At 35.4% G+C, this 12733-nt stretch overlaps 1 protein-coding gene across 3 annotated transcripts in view; it reads left to right on the top strand.

The window, feature by feature from the left end:
* dmpd (F-box protein dampened) overlaps positions 1–12733 on the top strand; it is a 158255-nt gene that overhangs the window by 125481 nt on the left and 20041 nt on the right. The window lies entirely within an intron of this gene.

The following is a 12733-nucleotide window of genomic DNA, read 5'->3' on the forward strand; positions in this document are numbered from 1 at the left end:
TAAACATTGATTGATTTATCCAAAGAAATGAAAACATAGCCTGTAAAAATAAAGCAAATTATAATAATAAAGAAATTATTTATGACTTACAAATGTTAAAGAATGTTTATTCTTCATCACCATCATCGACTAAATGCACACATTCGTTGATCACTCGTTATTGGCTCGGCACTCGTTGGTTTTTTGCACAAGGAGTCGTCGTCTTCAGAAATGCTTCAAGAGGCATTTGTTTCCAAGATAATCTTCTCTTTTCTTTATAAATTCCAATAGCATGCATAAACATTTTTTAACGACATGTGCAAATTGCAACTAACATGATTTGAATGGAGTAACAAGTTTTTGAAGCTTAAAAAAAAGGAAAAAAAGATTCTGAAAATTTGTTTTTTATGCGATTGAAGATTTCAGTAAAGGGAAACAGATTTCACCATAATAACATAAAAAAACTACACAAACCAGCTATCGGTATTTTCGCAAATGGAATAACATGGAGTTTACTACCTATTTATAATTGTTTGCAGTAACAGTAAAGCCCAATAAACCGGAAAGTGCAAATAATTTTTGTTGTTTTATGGTCATGACCTCCAGAAATGTGCTTTAGGAAAATATCACAAAGCCGTTCAAAATTGTTTCTTATAATGGAACATATGATAACGATGAAAGTATAGTGCATTTTAATAAGTTGAATTGGTAACATACAATTTACACTATAAAGGTGACTTTTAGAGAGTTATATAGTGAAAATTTCAACTTCTGAGGTCGTGGAATAAATTACCAAAAAACATGTTATTGGGTTGACATTACGATATTTTCACGATATCATGGTGTCTCTGGAACGGATAAAGTGGGGTACATTGTATTGTTTGAAATGCGGTATTTATGAATGTTTAACATCCATTTTTTGCAATTAATGTTCATATTTTCGATTTTGTTAATAATAATACTTGGGAAAAAAAATACTTGCAAAGCAGGGAACTGGTAAAGCGAAAACTCGTAAAGGAGGAACTGAATGTATATTGTTTTCATATATTTATAGTGTTTATTTATCGTAGTCAGCTAGGATTCAAGTTTGTTCTACTTGTATTGAAATAATTTGGGCAGCAGTTAATATTAGCAGAAGTCATAACCAAATATTTGTAGGTTTTGAATTGATCACGTATGATAATTAGTCTAACATCTGCGTAATTTGACTGTTTTCATTCATTGCAAAAATTGCACTGAATGAAAAACAATGGCTATTTTAAGTTGGGTGAGCCACAGGCAAAGTAAATGCTCTCTACATTTTTCCATTTTAAAAGGGGGGGGGTAAGAAGTAGAGGAATATGCAGGATAGAAGAAACAGTGTTGTTTCTGTTCTTCCACAATAACTCCTTCAGTATGGGCTTGGCTCTTTCAGCCAGAGCCAATTTGAACTTTTTAATGAGTCACCTTGGTATTACTTTTCTTTCCCAAAAGAGTTGTTTAAAAGAAGCCTTGCTTCACTGAGCTGTTTTATCAGAGATCAGTAGCAACAACTGATCAGCTGGCAAAGAATGTTAATCAATAAAATGATTTTATCAGAGTTACTGTGTGGTACGTTGAGCGCTGCATGGTACTCATGAAGTTTTATCTTACCAACACTGAATAATATAACAGGTTCTGTTATCCTGTGCCCACTCATACTGACAAGGTGACATTACTGTTAAACTAACTGTCAAGAAGGAAGAAATAATTTACTTGTTGAAAAATAATGCAGTACCAAGACAACCTGTTGAAAAGGCGAAATTGGTTCTGATTTGGAAAGCTAAGACAGTGTTAAAACATTCTTTCATTTTACATTTTCTCATAGGATATTATAGAAAGATGGGGGGAATTGGAATGACAGCACTGCTTCTGTTCTACACATTCTTCTATATTCCTCTGTTTACTTTTCTTTTTTTCTAGCTGTAGTAAAAAGATGGAGATAGCAATTTTCCTTCTATCTAATATATTTTCATAGAATAATCCATCGATTTCAGAGATTTGAATGCCTCAAAATGCTGTCATATTATGTAACATTTCTTCATCAGAAATTACACCTAAAAATCTATCAGAAGCAGCCATAGATATTGGAAACTGGTGTGCTCCTATTCCATTATAACACAAGACCTTGTATCATAGTTTGTTTTCACTGATTACAAGTGGGAATTGCTACCTCACCTTCGTATAGTCCTGATTGAAATTATGGTCTGTTTCCCAAGCTCAAGGAACCACTGTGTGGAAAAAAATTTCTATTTTTAGAATCACTGATTGCAGCCATGACCTAATGCATGAGGCAGATTTACTTTGGCAGACAATTAAAAATTACCTGAAGCAGTCATAAGGCATGAAAGAGACTACATTGAAGGTAAATTATGCTGTAAAATAAATTCATTTTAAATTAACTGCTTTTGTACAATACTTTTGGGATAATCCTTGTATATATCCACTCATTAATAAGTTACATTGTTTCCTATTTTATCACTACACTTTATCTCCTAATGTTTTATTAGTTACTTTTCTTAGTGTTTTCATTTCTTCTTATTTTTGCTATTGTACCTCTTGTCTCAGCTCCATATGTTATTATAGGTCTGACAAATATTTGATTGTTCCAAATTATATTATTTATGCCCCCCCCCCCCAATATTCTACACACTTTTAATGCTTGTTTTTTTTTTTTTTTTTAACCTCTTGTTCCTGAATTATTTATCTGTATTCCTATATGGTTCAATTTCATTACTTGTTCCTTCTAATTCTAATTTACATCTCAATGGTTCTTTTTCTGTTTTTGGGCTCTGTTTTGCCTATGGATAAATTTTTCCATTTTATACATTCTTTGCTTTTTTTTTTTTTTTTTTATTAAAATGATATAGAATTCTTTACAAAACCGTTTTCATTTTCTGTCATTAGAATTGCATTTGCATAGCAGATTACTTTTTTATTCTAATTTTTTATTTACTCTATTTACTTCATTAATTCATCCATTATTAAGCTGAAGAGAGTAGAACTCAGCAGGTCTCCTTGTCTTATTTCTTCAGTTACTTCTATTTCTTTTGTGTTTACTTGATCTGTTTTAATTATGCACTTATTGTGTTGTGTTGTCTTATTATTTCTATTAATTGAACTTTGCATAGTTTTAAGATCTCTATTGCATCTTTTGTTTTAACTCTACCAAAAGCTTTTATTAGATCTGCAAAATGCATAAAATTGTTCTGATTTTTTTTGTCATCTCTTTTATCATAAATATTGCATTACTGCACCATATTTTTCATAAATCCTTAATACCTATCACATAGGTATTAAGGATTTATGAAAGGATCATAGATAAATATATCTGAGAAGTGGAGCACAGACGAAGAGAACCGTTTACACCAGTTGCCACCACACACATTCCCTACTATCTGGGCCTAACTGAGTGTATAGCTCGGGTATTGCATGATTGCCTAACATGCTGTTTACAGCTGCCAGGGCGGAGGTTGCACACAGTTGTGTCACAATTCAAGGACCCCATATCAAGGGAATGTACAAGTGGGATTGTGTATGAGATAAGGTGCCCAGATTGTGGGGAATGTTATGTTGGTGAAATGAAACGTCGGTTTAAAGATCATCTAGGGGAGCATATGAACATGATCAAGACTGCGGATTATGGGAAGTCTGCTGTGGCAGAACATTTTTGGGAGGAGTACCATCAGATCTCCCAAGACGAAGCTGTTATCGTCAATTTTGGCACATAGATTTTGGGACTGCAAATGGCTCAAGAGCTTGCGGATTTGCTCCTCTGAGAGCAATACCATTAATAGAGACGGGAATTCACCTTCATCCCCTCTTCGAGGCGGTAGTTCTTAGACAGGATGAGCAGTTCCACCTGGCACGCTCCCGATCCTTTTCTGGTTCCAGTGCACATAGGGAGAATACTGCCCGTGCTCCTGTAGAAACACATGCTGAGAACCCGTGAGCCTGCTGATATTTAAGGATGTGCTGTACGATAATCCTCACTGTTGAAAGAGGAGGTGGATGCCTCTGAAAGCTATGGTGTTTTAGCGCTTTTATCAACCTGTGTTTTATCTACATTGTTTATTGTAATTTAATCATTGCAGTTTAAAATTTCGTAATTTATTGTACAGACAGTTATCTTTTTATCAGTTTTATCCGGTGGAATTATATCATTCTATTTATTTCATTTATTTGCATCATTATTATTTTAATATAACACAATGCTATTTATTTATTTTATTTAATAACGGTTGGTGTAGGATTGTGCAGTTATTATGAATACTTACATCTACATCCTCGTTGAATGCTTTCTTGGTTTGGCACAACCTACTGTTGTGAATCAACATTTTCATATATGATACAAATTAAAACAAGCTTGATATCTCAGATGATGGATATTCACTTGGAGGGCCAATTAAAACTAAGCTCAGTGATGTTGGAACTAAATATCAGACTACTGTCTAGCATTAAGCCATTGCAAAAAAATCATTAAATGGTTTGTTGTCTAAGTTCGTCCATTTTTAGTTTTAATATCATCATTGCTAAACAAATAAATGTCTTCAATTTTTTTGTGTAAATTCCTCATACAATAACAGGCTGTAATTAAATTTGTAAATATGCTTACAATATAATTTTTTTTATATATAGTAAATTCTCAGCATGCGGCCTAATAGTATTTTGGTTAAATAAAATATGGCCTTCCAATGTAAAAAGGTTCCCCACCTCTAATCCATACTGATGGTTCAAAGTCTGACAATCAAGTAGTTGCAGCTGCTGTCTTCCCTAATACAACTGTTTTAGTTTCACTTCGGGCTGGCAGCAGTTATACTGCTGAGCTCCATGCTATCAAGCTTGCTCTGAAAAAGATCTCACTCCTGTCAATAAATAAAAGCATAATATATACTGACTCACAGAGTGCTCTTTTAGCGTTGAAAAGCACTTCCACACCTTGCAATCCTTTATTAAACATCATAAAACATGAGCTGATACGTCTTCGTGAGCATCGGTAAACTGTTATCTTCTCCTGTATCTCGGGTCACAGTGGTATTCCAGGAAATGGATGTGCAGGTGATGCTGCAAAGCATCCTTCCAGCATAGCCTCAACAAATGATCTAGTCCCATATTCTGATTACAGACACAATGTATGGAACAATGGACACTTCTGTGGAAAATGTAAACAAATAACAAGCTATTCTAACTAAAACCTGAACCACAAGTATAGACATCTAGCCTTCTTAAAAACAGAAAAGAAGTAATCCTAGCCAGATCCTGAATAGGTCATACCCACCTCGCACATCTCTATCTGCTTACAGGAAATGATCCTCCACAGTATATGAACTGCCTGCAACCACTTCAGAAAAATACATACTCCTTGAATGCAGCTTGTTTGACAATGCCTGACGCACTTCTTTCAGTTTCATTTCACATATGCAAGAAACTTTGTCTCTCGACAGCATCATGGGTAAAGAAGCAAATCTCTCTGAATTCTTTCTCTATTTAAAACTAATTAAAATGTATGACTGTTTCTAACTGCTCCCTAGGCAGTTATCTTATGTAAAATCAATTGATTTGGGAGGTGTAATATGGCCTAAGTAGCCCTTGCACCAAAAATTACAACAGGCTTTTATGTTAACAGTACAAAAAGCTTTCCTGAAATCCAAGTACAGTGGATTCTGGTTATTTAGGCCACTGGTTAATCAGGGCAGCTGTTTATTTGGGACAAATCTTAAAGAACAGAACGTAATCGAGAAAATAGCCAGAGTTTTCTTCGTTTAATTGGAATAACATGCCGTTTAATCGTGGCAGGAGACTGCAGCACTTGAGTTACCCTATGATTGTCTCCAACCAGACCACATGGTCCTGTCGGATTTCTGGAGGTCACAACCATAAAACAAAACAATTTTGAGTTTCCTGTTTATTGGGCTTTTCTGTTAGTGTTATAAATGGGTTGTAAACTCGATCTTATTGCATTTGCGACAATACCGATAGCTGGAACTCTTTGGATTTTTACATTATTGTAGTGAAATGTGTTTCCCCCTCATTGAAATCTTCAGTCATGTAAAAAGCATAAATAAATTTTCAGAATCTTCTCTTCATTCCTATTTTTTAAGCTTCATAAACTTGTTACTCCATATCTCACTTGCACGTATCGTGTTAGTTGCAATTTGTGCATGCCATGTTCTTTGTTATTATTGTTTATCTTTTTTATTGTTTTAAATTTTACAACCCAAAAAAATCGGTGAACAGAAATATCAATTAGTATGTACATATTGCAGTATTAAGCTGTGTATGTAAGCGTAAATTTATTTTTATTTTGCTAACTTGTGGAAAATATTCTTCCGATTTTCATGTATCATTTAATTTTTAAATTGTATGGTAATAAAGTGTAAATTTGTGCTTAATATATCTTTACTTTTATAGCCTGTGTATAATATTCCTCCATGTGTCCCAAATAACCAGAATCCATTGTATATGATATCAAAATTATTTTTTGCATCCAGTTCCTCTGTAACCACATCATAGTAAGCAATCAAATTGGTCAAACAAGGTTTACCCTTAACAAACCCATGCTGTGTTTGAAGTAAAACTGCAGTCTTGTCTAAATGGTTCTGCATTACTTCGTTTAACTGTTAACAAATCCTCTCTTCTTTATAGGAGAATGCTTATTTTCCCTGGAATAGAAGCTAAACTAACAGGTCTGTAATTACTCGCGTCACCTGTAGATTCCCCTTTGTGGATTAGGGATACATTCGCACATATCCAGTCCACATGAAGGATACTTCATGTGGACTGGATATGTGCCAAGGATCCCAAGGATACTCTCGTAATTATGGCTAAGGGTTTGCTTATTTTCTTTGCTGCCTCCCTTAATATAACTGGATAGATTCCATCCACCCCAGATGCCTTTCTTATGTTTAATTTCAACAATTTCTCTTCTACTTTCCCCAGCAGTTATTACACAATCATCCCCTTCCCTAAAGAATTCCTCGTGTGAATGTGGAATATTCATTCAGTTTGTAAGCAACACAAGGAGGATCCTCAAAAGTTCATCAGCCTTCACTTGCCTGACCTCCTTTGTGACTTGATTATGGACTAGTTTATATCTGCCATAGGCTTCTATGTTACCTGGTAATTTTTGTATACATCCCATGCATTTTCTTCCATCACAAGTCTCATTAATTTATCTGACATCCATTTAGGTCTATACCTTGAAGAGTATTTCTTAGTTAGTATGAAAAGCCTAGCAGCTTCTGTGATAAATTCCTTGAATGCTTCCTATTTAGAATTTGCTGATGGTAACATCATCAGTTGGTCCCAATGTATAGAATTTAAAAACTGTCTGAGACCACAGTAGTCACCTTTATAAAAGCAAAAACCTCTCCCTTTACCCTTGATGATAGTTACATCTTTAAGTAAATCCCCAGTCAGTACAGGAACTCCCTGACTTACGCAAATTCGACTTTATGTAAGTTTTTGCTGGCTGGTGCAAACTTAAAAAAATCGCAGAAACGTATTTTGCATCCCGTAGGAATAAATGGAGGTATCATGAAAATATTGTAATGTGAACCCAATAGCAAGCACTTTTTTTTTTTTTTTTTTGTTAATTCGTTCCAAGACCTCGGAAGTTGAAATTTTTGCTATATAACTAAGCTATTTATCTCTCTAAAAGATCATTTTTATAATGGAAATTGCGGTACACTTTCATCGTTATCATATGTTCCATTTTTAAGAATCAATTTTGAATGCCTTTGTGATATTTTTCTAAAACACATTTATGGAGGTTACTACCATAAAACAATAAAAACAATTTGTACTTTCCAGTTTATTGGGCTTTTCTGTTAGCACAATCTATTATAAGCAGGAAGTAAACTCAATCTTATTGCAATAATCCCAATAACTGGAATTGTGTGAGTTTTTACGTTATTACAGCGTAGCCAGGTGGGCAGGAGCAGCAGCGCATAGCACACGCTTCTTGATTACATTGGGGTTCGAGCCCGTGACCACCAAATATGGAGGATGCGGAAAGGTCAGGGAATGACCACTGCATATCTCCAGAGCAATATGGCCTTAGTTGCTAATGCTCCTAAAAACCAAATAATAATAATAATAATATAACGTTATTACGGTGAAATGTGTTCCCCTTTCACTGAAATCTTCTCTTCAATCCTATTTACTTATTACAATGATGAAGAGAAAGCAACCAACGGAAAGTGCAAGTGCTGGCAGTGTCAGGAAATGAAATGAAACAAAATTGATTTAGAAATGAAGGTAATTAATTAAGAAGTATGAAGCAAGACAAAGTTTGTCACCTATTGCACAGAATTAGGTCTCGCTTCAACAGTGAATACTATTTTAAGGGACAGTGCACATATAAAAGAACATGTTAAAGGATCAACAGTGATGCACAAAACAGCGTTCAGGTGCTATATCAAAGATGGAAAAGCTATTAATAATATAGATGGAAAATCAGATTGAGAAGTGAGTCCAATGGCCATTCAAGCAAAAGCATGAAGTATTTATGAAGATATTAAGGATAAGTACGGTGAACCCCAAACCAAGTTAATGGCAAGCAATGAGTGGTTTAATAAGTTCAAGCATTGCGCTGGTTTCCAAAACATTAAAGTATGTTGTGAAGTCACCAGTGCCGATTCTGAAGCTGCAGAGAAATTTTGTAATGTGTTGGAAAAAACCCCTTCTAAATCTCCACAGCCGTCAACTTCTGCATCAGTGTACTTATCAGCTGGAGAGTTAATTCTGGCAATGATGCTCGAAAGGTAAAATTCGCTGATGTTATGCCTGCCTCCTCTCTCTTTTTGAAATTTTGTACACTTTTGTAATTTTTCCTGCTCATGAGATAAAAAAATCGAATAATTATATTTACATGTTCGTCGAACATTTCTTTTTTGCTTCTATCAAATTCAGCGCGCATAGTTGTGAGTGTGGAATTTCCCTAAATGCTTATTTAGGAAATTTCAACTCATGTAGTGTTCCACAGAACACAACCCTTACGTAAGTCAGGGAGTTCCTGTACACTGTTATCACTGATACCTAGTGGTTCTTTTATCTGCATATTCTTAATGCAAGAATAATCACTGCTGATAATCAGATAAAGAGTATTACTTTCTCTTGTTGCCATTCTGACATGCTGCAGAAAATAGACATCCAGTAAATCCACAAAAGTCTTGCTAGTCTGTGAGTTTCCAACCTACAGGTTACAGACAATATCTGGGAAGTGAAAATCCTCCATTATAAGACATTCTGATTTACTGGCCCACCCTGTTTTTCTGTACAGCTGTTCACTGTAACCATCACAGTCATTAGACCTATAACACACTCCTACTCATTTTTTTCTCAGTTCTTATTTCACACCAAACTGATTCAACGTTTCATTGGCCATCCATGTCCACTGGATGCACTGCCTTAGATTTTATGTGCTTCTTAACTAAGGGCATAACCCCCCCCCTACCCTGTCTGTCCTTTCTGTATATCCACAGATTTTTTGCACTACCTCCAGTGGATGCAATAAAATACACGAAAAGGTCCGTCTCCACGTTCCAAGGACGGGCACTGGGCAGTAGTTGTCCAGGTGATGGCTGCTCCCCGGTGGCAAAGAGGCTTGACACTCACAACTCATACTACAGAACATTCACTGACATTACATATACATTCATTAACCACACGTCAGGCCCGTTTTACAAAGTTTCTGTATTTCATCGCAGTGACACTAGGTGGAGATGGACATAAGTCTGGGAGCCACCATAGACAGGGTACACATACATGTTCTTTCTGTATACCTTGTACTCCCCATATTCAAATTCTGCTTTCCGTATATCTGAGTGACACTATCTCTGATATTCCTACAAAGTCTGCATTCGATGCCTTGACCGTCACTTCAAATTCATTAAATTTATTTACTATACTCCTAGCATTGGTGTACATGCATGTATACATGTACCTGTTCTGACTTTCCCTAAAACAGCCCATGTATTTACTTGATAACTCTCAGCAGTTCTTGAAATCCCCAAAACCTTGCTTTCATGGCTGCAGTTCATCTCAATAAAAGCAGTGCAAGAATCACTTTCACTGCTGCCTGTGGCAGTTGTTAATTTTTTAGTCCATGTATCCCCCCCTCCCCCCCAAGCCAGCAGTTTTTCAATCCACCTGACACTGCCTTGATAGCATCTGCAAATATCCTTGCACCCTTTCTATTTAAGTGTATTCCATCCCTGTAGAAATAGTCTCTCGTGTTAACAAGCATAGACCATGTGCACAATCTCTCCAGAGCTGAATTGATTAACAAAGCTCTCATCATGTACTCCCTCCTATTGTGTCTGGGCAGAATTGCAAACACTTTCAATTTTAACCCTAATTCATGACTTTTTTTTTTTTTAACGCTGCCCTGTACTTGTTAAGTAAGTCTATGGATCTCATTCTCTTAATGTCATTAGTGTCAACATGTACAACAATGTCACATTTTGTGTGCAAGCTATGCGTCCATTGATTATACACTCAGTGATTACTGAGTGTATAATGCATAAGCATTAAGCCTTTTGAGTTGTTTTCTTTTTTAACCAAATTTAATCAGAATTTATTAATGTTAGGAAATGTTCCCCCACTTGTGGCCTGTGTTTCTTCATCAAAGGAGATGTATTCACTTGTTTCATGATGACTCCCAACAGTTATTGAAATCCCCAGCACCTTGCTTTCAAGGCTGCTGCTCATTCCAATAGAAGCGATGCAGGAATCAGTTTCACCTCTGTCTGTGGCCATTGTTAATCTGTTAGTCCGTGTACAATCTAAGAAAATCGATCAATCAAGCTCTCTTCATATACTCCCTCCTATCATGTCTGGGCAGAATTGCACACACTTATGCTGAAAATTTTCTGTGACAAAAGTTTTCACCATCACTCTAATTTTATTTGATATTTGAAGGCATTCACAAAAAATTTTCCTTTGGATATCCCCATATAGAAAAAGTCATTTGAGGCTGCGGAACTGTGGGGGCATGCAACATCATTGAATCTTGAAACCACATGATTGAGAAATATGTTACATGAGACTTGCAGAGCAGCACAGGAAGTGTGCCATCCTACAAGCTACAGAGTCTATTAGCCGACCAGGCTAGCCGAGTGGGTAAAGTACCTGCCCGGCAACCCAAAGGTCGCGGGTTCGATTCCCGCCTCGGGCTTGGATCAAAGTACTGCAAAAACCTTGGGAGGTGCAATATGGCCACAGAAGCCGATGCGCCAACAACTACCAAATCAAAAAAAAAAAAAAAAAAAAACAGAGTCTATTCCTAGTTTTTGTAACTCATTTTATAAAAATGTCTGCATAAATTAATGTATTGCTTTGCATTCACATTACCATTTTATTCTTCTCAAAAAAATAAAAAAAAATTCTATGCTTCTGAATGTTGCAGCTGTGCACCATATATTTGTTTGGTAGGAGGTGTTTTACCAAGGTCAATATAAGAGTTCGAAGAAAAGTAGGATGCTAAGAAGTCAATTTTATCTCTAGCTGAGGAGGCAATAGAGCCATCAGGTTGTAACAAAGGTGGAAGTGTAGATAGACAGAAGTTGCAACTAGTATTGCCAAAACCTGCAAACTGCAAAATAATTTTTCATTTCATGCAGTTCTTTAGAATATTTGTGACCAGCTGGAATAGTGATGACATCTGAAGGAAGGAGTTCTTTGTAATTGCCTTCAAATATTGCTGAATTAAAAGAGATCCCACATGAAATTAGAGCGATTGATGAAAATTTGTTATGCCATCTCATGGATTAAAAAGTAAACTATCAAAAACTGCATTATTTATACACCTAATTCTGTTTTTGCACAAACTTTTTTTACACAAATTTGATTTAACACGAATTCAAAATAAATATTTCATTCTCTTTTTACATGAGTCATTTTGATTTAACACGATTTCTAAGAATTTTTTTTTGCCTAAATTCTAAGAAAATTTTTTTTTATTTGTGGCATATTAGTATCATTTCTATATTACACGCACCAATAGATTGGATAACAGCTAGTGTGTGCGTTTTGAAACGCGTACTTTTGTTTACCAATGTGTACATCTATGAAACATCAACGTTTTTATTGAATTTTTGGTGCACATCTACGGTATTCGTGCATTGTATCTTCGGAAGACATTTAGTAGTAAGCTCTATTTCAAAGTGAAAGAATCTTTAATGAAATTTGTGCATATATAAATTTATTAATTTTGCCGATAGTCAATAAATTGTAAGTTTACAAATTTTTCATACCTTTTTTATTAATTATAACTGAGATATTTTTCGGTAGCCCTTATATAATGTTGAATAATTCGACTATTACCAAAATGAAAAGGAAAGCAATTTCTTTGGAACTTAAAATTCAAATTTTAGATCGTCTTGCAACTGGACAAGGGGCTACGTCTGTAGGAAAGCATTTTGGTGTACATGAAGCTACCATAAGAACTATTAAGAAAAATGAAGCTGCAATTAGGAAGTCGATATGTTCTGGAACAAAAGTAAGTGTTAATTCATCATCATATACAAGAGATATTGTCAAGGAAAAAATGGAAAAGGCTCTGGTAATATGGATAGAAGATCAGTCACAAAAAAAGAGTACCAGTAGATGGAAATGCCATCAAGCAAACAGCACTAAGAATTTACAGACAGATTAAAGAAAAGGAGCCAAGCACTTCATCTCAGTTAAACAGAAAGTATGAATTTTCTGCGAGTACAGGTTGGATGACAGGGTT

This window comes from Mastigoproctus giganteus, chromosome 14 (assembly GCF_048544385.1).
Source record: "Mastigoproctus giganteus isolate SK-2022 chromosome 14, ASM4854438v1, whole genome shotgun sequence".
In the NCBI taxonomy this organism is placed as follows: domain Eukaryota; kingdom Metazoa; phylum Arthropoda; class Arachnida; order Uropygi; family Thelyphonidae; genus Mastigoproctus; species Mastigoproctus giganteus.